Genomic DNA, 6,880 nt, shown 5'->3' with positions numbered 1-6,880 from the left:
GAAAAAATATGAACGGGATATTGTACATTTTTTTCCCTTCAAACAAAGTCTTTGAAATCTGACTTTTTTTTTTTTTTACACTTACAGCATCTCTCAGTTCAGTTCTCAGTCTCACGAGCCACGATTCAAATGCCCACTAGCAACATGTGACTAGAGGCCTATAGGTTGACCGGCACAGAGATATAGGATGCTGGACAGATTCACCCAGAAATGATAATATGGTCATTTAAAAAAATAGACACTGTTGCTTTGTGTGTCGAAAGATGATCTGATTCAATGTAAGTGGTTATTGGGCACCTTGATAGGCTGAGGTAGGGATCATACCTTTCTCATCCTTATCCTCTCTTCACATTCATTTGTGTGTCCTTTTTTTTTTTTAGGCGAGGCAATCCTTGGCTGACATCACAGATTGCAAGGACCTCGTCAGCTTACAATCTCTCTCTTTTGTTTTTTATGCCTACAGCACCTGGTCTTCCTAGGTGGTCTCCCATCCAAGTACTAACCAGGCCCGACCCTGCTTAGCTTCTGAGATCAGACGGGATCGGGCTTGTTCAGGGTGGCATGGCCATAGACTGTGTGTCCATTTTCATCTTCCCAGGATGGAGTACATTGTGAGTACATTTTGTATACTCCCCCTACCTCCCCCTAGCCACGTGTGCTGGGGAGAGGTATACGAAAAAACGAATTGCCATCGACTCTGAACTCAAGGAATTTGCCATCAGGAAGAAGGGGCTATATCAAAACAAAATGGTGGGAGAATGCCACCAAACAGTGCAGAGTTTAATGTCACGTTAAACATGATTAAACGCCAAGGTGAAATGTGGGCAGGAGTAGAGAGCCCAATGGTGGCCGTGTTTACCGGGGATGATTTTGAGGGGAGGGCAGGGTTGGCTTGGATTCCAGAAGGCCCAGAAGAAAGGCATTTGGGGAAGAGAAAATGTCCTGTGGAGGCCCAGTGAGCATCCTCCCTCCTCCGCATTCGTTCAGCCTGGACTGGCGCCTGCAGTTGCCATGCAGCCGGAAACTGGACCTGCCATGCTTCAGGGGAAGTCAGATTTGCCCAGTTCTCTGAAAGCCGCCATTTCCCCTGTTTGCCCTCTATTCTGACTTTCCTTTCCTCATCCCTCATGTAGCCACCAGTGCCGTGTGCTAAATCTTCCTAGTTCCCCATCTCCTGGTGGGATTGCACTTCCCGGCCCCCACATGGTCGGGTGGGTCTGTGCGACTAGTTCTGGTCAGTGAGCTGTGAGTAGAAGTGGAGTGAGTCACTCTCAGGCCACCTTCCAGGGCTCTTTGAAGAACTGGCTGGAGATGCCGGCTGCTCCATCGGTACCTATAATGATTTGAGCCTGTCTGCTGACTCATACTGGGCGTGTCACGGGAGACAGAGATACATCAGTGTGGTTTGAAACCTCATTCCACGGGTGCTCTTTCCATGATTTGGCCTGTCCTCTCCTGGGTGATACAGCCCCTCCATTGAGAGGGGACACAATCTTCTTGGGGTGGTGGTGGCTTTGCAAGAGGGGCCAGGAGAGTAATGTCTCTAAATAGACATTCGGAACCCCTGGAATGCCCTACTCCCTCTGCTGGGGGGAGCCCCATCCATGGTCGCCTATAATGTAAGGGCCTCCTGGGAAACTGAGGCTCAGGGTCAGGACAAACTCCCCTCCAGAGCTCATCCCATTGTCCAGCCCATTTCATGGACACACGGGCGTAGTCAGCACTCAGCGATGATGGTATTGCAAGGGGGACGGGGGAGACATCTGTCCCAGAGAAGGAGACAGAGGAGCACAGGGTCTGGCCCATGGACGTTGAGGACAACTAAGGGCTTAGAGCCAACGACTGTCTCGACTGACCCTGGACCTGCTGCCCAAGACGCCCTCTTCCTCCAGCCCCCTGCAGGCTGTGCTCTAGTCAGATTTTGCCTCCCCGGGCGAGTGGCAGGTCCCCACGTCCACCAGGCAGTTAGCAGACAGCATAGAAAGCCTCCAACGTGCCTGTCTTTGGACACAAAACTGCGTCACCTTGAGTTGTTCCATCTAGTGGGGCAGAGGGCAAAGTAAGACTAAAATTCATGAGGCGAGTTTTAAGTGCTAGGACAGACAATCCAGAGGGGGTTACCACAGAGAAGGAGCCTCACCTCCAAGTCTGAGAAGTCAGGGAGGGCTTCCCAGAGGAGGTGAGGCAGCAGCCACGGGATGGATTTCAGGGAGAGGCAGTCTAGGCATCGGCAGCCAGAAGCACAAAGGAAGAAAGGCGTGAAGGCGACATAGCGGAGCTGGGCGTATTTAGGAAATGCTAAGTGGCTGGGCAGGAGTGGCACAGGAGCTGCTGTGGGCAAGCAGTAAGATGTTAGGCTGAAATGGAGCGGGCAGGACCCAGTCACCAATGGCCTGGTAACCATGGCGATGAAGATGAGCACAGGCTAGCGAAGAGCTACTGCAGAGATTTAAGCAACGGAAGACCTTGATCAGGTTTGTGTGTAGTTGGAAAGACAAAGAAGTTATTTTGTGAGCTGGCCAGACAGGAAGAGACCCTTTTTGGAGAGTTTATTTTGGTTGGTGTGTTTATTTGTGTTAAATATTATCCCCGCCCCACCACCATACCACCACCACCACCACTGAAATTTTGAAGAAGAAGAGAAGAGAGAGGCCTAGAGGCGCTGGGACAGGACGAGGAGGGACAACGGGATAATAGAGAATTTTTAACTAATTGGGGGCACTTCGTTTTTTTTCTGGACAAGTGGCCAGAGAGCCGCGGGAGGGGTGGTATGGTAGAGAAAGCGACACCCTAAGGTATGAGAAGCCCACGGAAGAGAGCAGGTAACTAGCAGGCGAGAGAAGACAGCGAGGAGGAGGCACGGAAGTGAGGACTAGCCTGAAGTGAGAATGCTGAGGGATCTTTGCAGGTAAGGATGTCCAAAATTAAATTTTAAATCATGAGCAGCACCACACATCAAGGTAACTGTTCCCACCCCCATTGCTTGCCAATCCTCACCAAAAGTGACTCTGTGTTGATGTGGGTCAAAGATAGAGGGGCCAACCACAGGGCAGGAGATCCAAAGTGAATCTAATATAATGCTTTAGGTCTAGAACTTTGGTCTTATCCCTCACCCCCAACCCCATCTCCCTGCCCTCTCTCACAATTAAAGCATTCTACCACCTAATTGGATGAAAAAGTTAGTTGGTTCCTCCGTAAGAATGTTATTGCATTCATTTCAGATGAACCCAAGTTCATTAGGGCATACTGCTGTAACAAAGAGCCTCCCTCCTACCAAAAAATTACAGTGGCTTGAAGAATTTGATTACTCTGAAACAACCATCTCTAGATGAGCTATCTAGGTTGATGGCCCGCTCTACTCCATGCAGTGATTCAGGGATCCAGGTTCCTTCTATCTTGGTGCTCTGTCATCCCCTAGGGCACTGCCTTTCAGGGTCTGAGCTGAGTTATGGGATTTCCATTTTCCCACTGGTAGGAAGGGAAAAGAAGGAAACTCAAGTGCATGTATTGAACCTTAAGTTGGAGTATGAGTTTTAGGTTGGATAAGTTGGGCTATCTCCCAGGAGATAGATTGAGACCTCCACATATCCCTTCTACTCACATCCCATTGACTCAGACTTCATCCCAAATGCACCCTGGGTGGAAGAAGACTAGGAAGAAGAAGTGGGGTCCCTGGCTCGGCAGCATCACCTTCAATTCTATTACCATGAAAGAAGGGGAGATTGGGTTTTGGCCACTCTGCCACAGAACCCGTCCTCAAGGTTCTTGTGAAGGGCTTAAAAGGACAGAGAGTAGGGACCTCACAAGAACAGGCTGCATCCAGGTTCCCTACCTACTTATTAATAAATGTTTATTTATACAGCAGAATTTGGTCTCATTGTCACATACTTGATGGAGAGGTCGTGGAGGAGACCTTGTTACAGCAAAGGTGGGCGATCAGCACCACCTGGGAGCTTGTTAGAACTGCAGGACTCCGGTCCCATCCTAGCCCCGCTGAGTCAGAATCTGTCCTTTATCAGCACCTGCAGGTGATTCATGGAGAAGCACAATCTTCCTATATCTTTATTTGGCCTCTTACATAGACACTTTCCATTGATTTTTGCAGCCGGAAAAGCCCAGCCAGCACCCATGACAATGTTTTTCAAACTGTGACTATGGACCCACGAATGAGTAGTGATATCATTTTAGCAGATCAGACCCAGTATTGAAAGGAAGGTAGAAAAGACGTAGTATAGAATAACAAAAGAAAACAGTGCACCACGCTAAGGACAAGTGCTGTTTTCAGTTATAGGTACGTGTATGGGTGTAGTTCACTGTCAAAAAACCAAAAAGGTGTTTGCAAGCCACGGTCGTAGGAGGCAGGGGTCTGTGGCAGGAAGTTCACAGACTCGGTAGCAAATCATCTTGAGGATGAACATCACCTCTGAGCAGTGAGGCTTTAGCCAAGACTGAGTCTCATTTTCTCACATGTAAAACGGCTTAACCTCAACATCCTGGGTTGTTGCAGCTGATACTAAGACTGGGACCTGTGGATCCTTTCCCTCCCCTTACTCGTACCCCCTTTCTTTCTAGAAAAAGAGAGTGGTTTGCTTGGAGCTTCGCAGCTGAGACTAAATCCAACATTCCCAATTCTTTGGGCCTTGGTTTCTCTGCTATAAAGGAAGGCACGTTTGCCCAAGAGACCTCTAAGGGGCTCAGTCAGCCCCTGGGTCGGTGACCAGAAGGTATGTGCATGGTGCGTGGGAGGGGAGGTGGTGAAATGACCCTCACCTTGCCTCCGGACCATGCACACACCCTCCTCCCGAACTAGCCCCAGGAAGAGTTAGGGAAGAGCGCCGGTGGGTCGCTGGGATGCCCGGGGCGCCCTCTTCCCCGACCTCCGCCAGCGGGCGGTGCGGCAGCGCCACCGTGTGGCCGCAAGACATCAAAGCGCCGCCGCTCTGCCGGCTCGTGGGTCCTGCGCAATCTAGCCCAGCCTGAGATTTACTGGGAGGGTGGCCAGCGCGGGTGGAGGAAGGCAGCACATCTCGTCCAGCCCCTCTTCCCCCGTTTTCTTGCATATCCACCCTCGTGGAGGTGTTTGTGCCCCCGAGTACAGAGTGGAGGGCGCAGGGACCGTGCCCGCTTCATGCTCTCGTGGAGCCGGCGGGCGCCGCTGCAGAGGGCAACTCTGGCAGGCACTGTCCCTTCATCCCCACTCGCCCCCGACGGAGGACATCTGGAGGTCGATCCTAGTGATACAGGCCGGCGTCTAGCTGCCAGCTGCATGTCTAGTGATTAGAGCGCACTGCTCCTGTAGGGCGGGGTCACGGGTTCGAGTCTCGCTGGGCCCCAGCGCGCGTTTGCCTTTCTCCCTCCCTGGCAAGCATATCGCCCCATCCCGGGTCCAGGTGCTGCTTTACTCTTGGATCTGGACGGGAAGGAGGAATAACGAGCATCCCTCGAGGAGGGTGTCCCACGGACTTGGTTACAGGTGAAGGGCAGCCAGCTGCAGGAACGCGGGCATTAACCTGGGCAACAACGGCCACTAGGGTCCAAGGGTGGCACCTTGTCCCAAGGTTCGTGATTCCGAGAATCACTCTAGAGGGCTTCGCCCCAGCCCCCAGCGCTAACACTGGGCCTTTTCAAGCGCTCAGGAATGATGCAAGAGGAAGGTGATTTAACAACATCTCGAGCATCCATCCGTCGTTACAGTGGGACGGCTCCCTTCCCCCACCCCTACTTTAAGCTCTTATTATTGAGGCTCACCCTCAATAAACTTGAGGTCAGCCATTGTGCTGAATTCGCCCCAGAAAGGAACATTATGGGCGTTCTACAGTGTCTAGCTAAGGAATCTAAGGCCAAAAGAGACAAAGTAATTTGCCCAAGGCCGCCCTGTTAATAAGTAACAGTCGGAAAACCCAGGTCTGTCCCTCTCCCCAGCCCACCACCATAAGAAGGAGATGTTTTTGCTTTTCCACCATCAGTTTTGGGGTGGGGGTGGGGGAGGCGAGGAGCTTTTTACTGAGCCCGTTCAGGGAAACTTGGGGATTTGGGAAGAGAACTCACATCTTTTGAAGGATGGGTCTTCCCGCCACTCCCTTAGTCCCCACGCCCCCGGAGAAGCTCCCCTGGCAGTTCTTCGTCGTTAAAATGGGAACGCAGGAGTTCTCCCGCCACTTGTTTTACCACGCATCCTTCCTCCTACGATTTTCCATCTTGGCTATATCAACGCCCACACGTGAAGGAAACCAGACAGAGGTTTCTATTGAGAACATGAGGTTAATTACCCAGCCCGCTGAGGAGACTCTGAGGGTTACTCTCGGGGGTAGTGATCATGATTAAATCTGGACTTGGTGCAAGTTACTTTCAAATTCCCGAATCTGCTCTCCCTTTGACTGCTAATAACAGCTGATGCTCTAACGCACTGGTCAAATCTAAGCAGAAACCGTGAATTAACACAGTAGTGTTTACAAAAACATTATAAGCGTTATTAGTAGTCTCATCGTCCATACAAAGAAACTGGTGGCCAAGATAAGTTAAATATTTTGCCTAGAGTCACAAAGAAAGCAAATAGCAGAGTCAGGAGTCAAACCCAAGCTTCCTTGGTGCGGGGTGCCCTGCACCCACTGTGCGGCTACAGTAGACATCAGAACCGCCCAAAGGGGTTTTCTGGAGCCAGGGAGAACAAAGACGTGCCTTCAAGGAAATACAGTTTTTGCAAATGTTCTGTCAAAGTCTTCAGTTTGTAGAATAAGGAGATTATGTTCACACCATTCAAGAGAAAAAACAAAAACAAAACAGAAGAACCTCAAAACTGAATTCCCATTTGTGCCTTTTCCTGCGAGTTCTTTCTGGGAGGAGGAATCTGCTCTGTGCCTGGAAGTAATGTCTTTTCATC

At 50.7% G+C, this 6,880-nt stretch overlaps 1 non-coding gene across 1 annotated transcript; it reads right to left on the bottom strand.

Moving 5' to 3' along the window:
- Positions 1 to 454: 454 nt before the first annotated feature.
- Positions 455 to 573, bottom strand: LOC120619793 (5S ribosomal RNA). The gene has a single exon (XR_005657666.1). It is a non-coding gene; the product is annotated as a 5S ribosomal RNA (ribosomal RNA).
- Between the last annotated feature and the right edge of the window lie 6,307 nt (positions 574 to 6,880).

This window comes from Pteropus medius, unplaced genomic scaffold (genome assembly GCF_902729225.1).
Source record: "Pteropus medius unplaced genomic scaffold, Ma_sr-lr_union100, whole genome shotgun sequence".
NCBI lineage: Eukaryota > Metazoa > Chordata > Mammalia > Chiroptera > Pteropodidae > Pteropus > Pteropus medius.
This window is presented reverse-complemented; position numbering and strand designations above follow the sequence as displayed.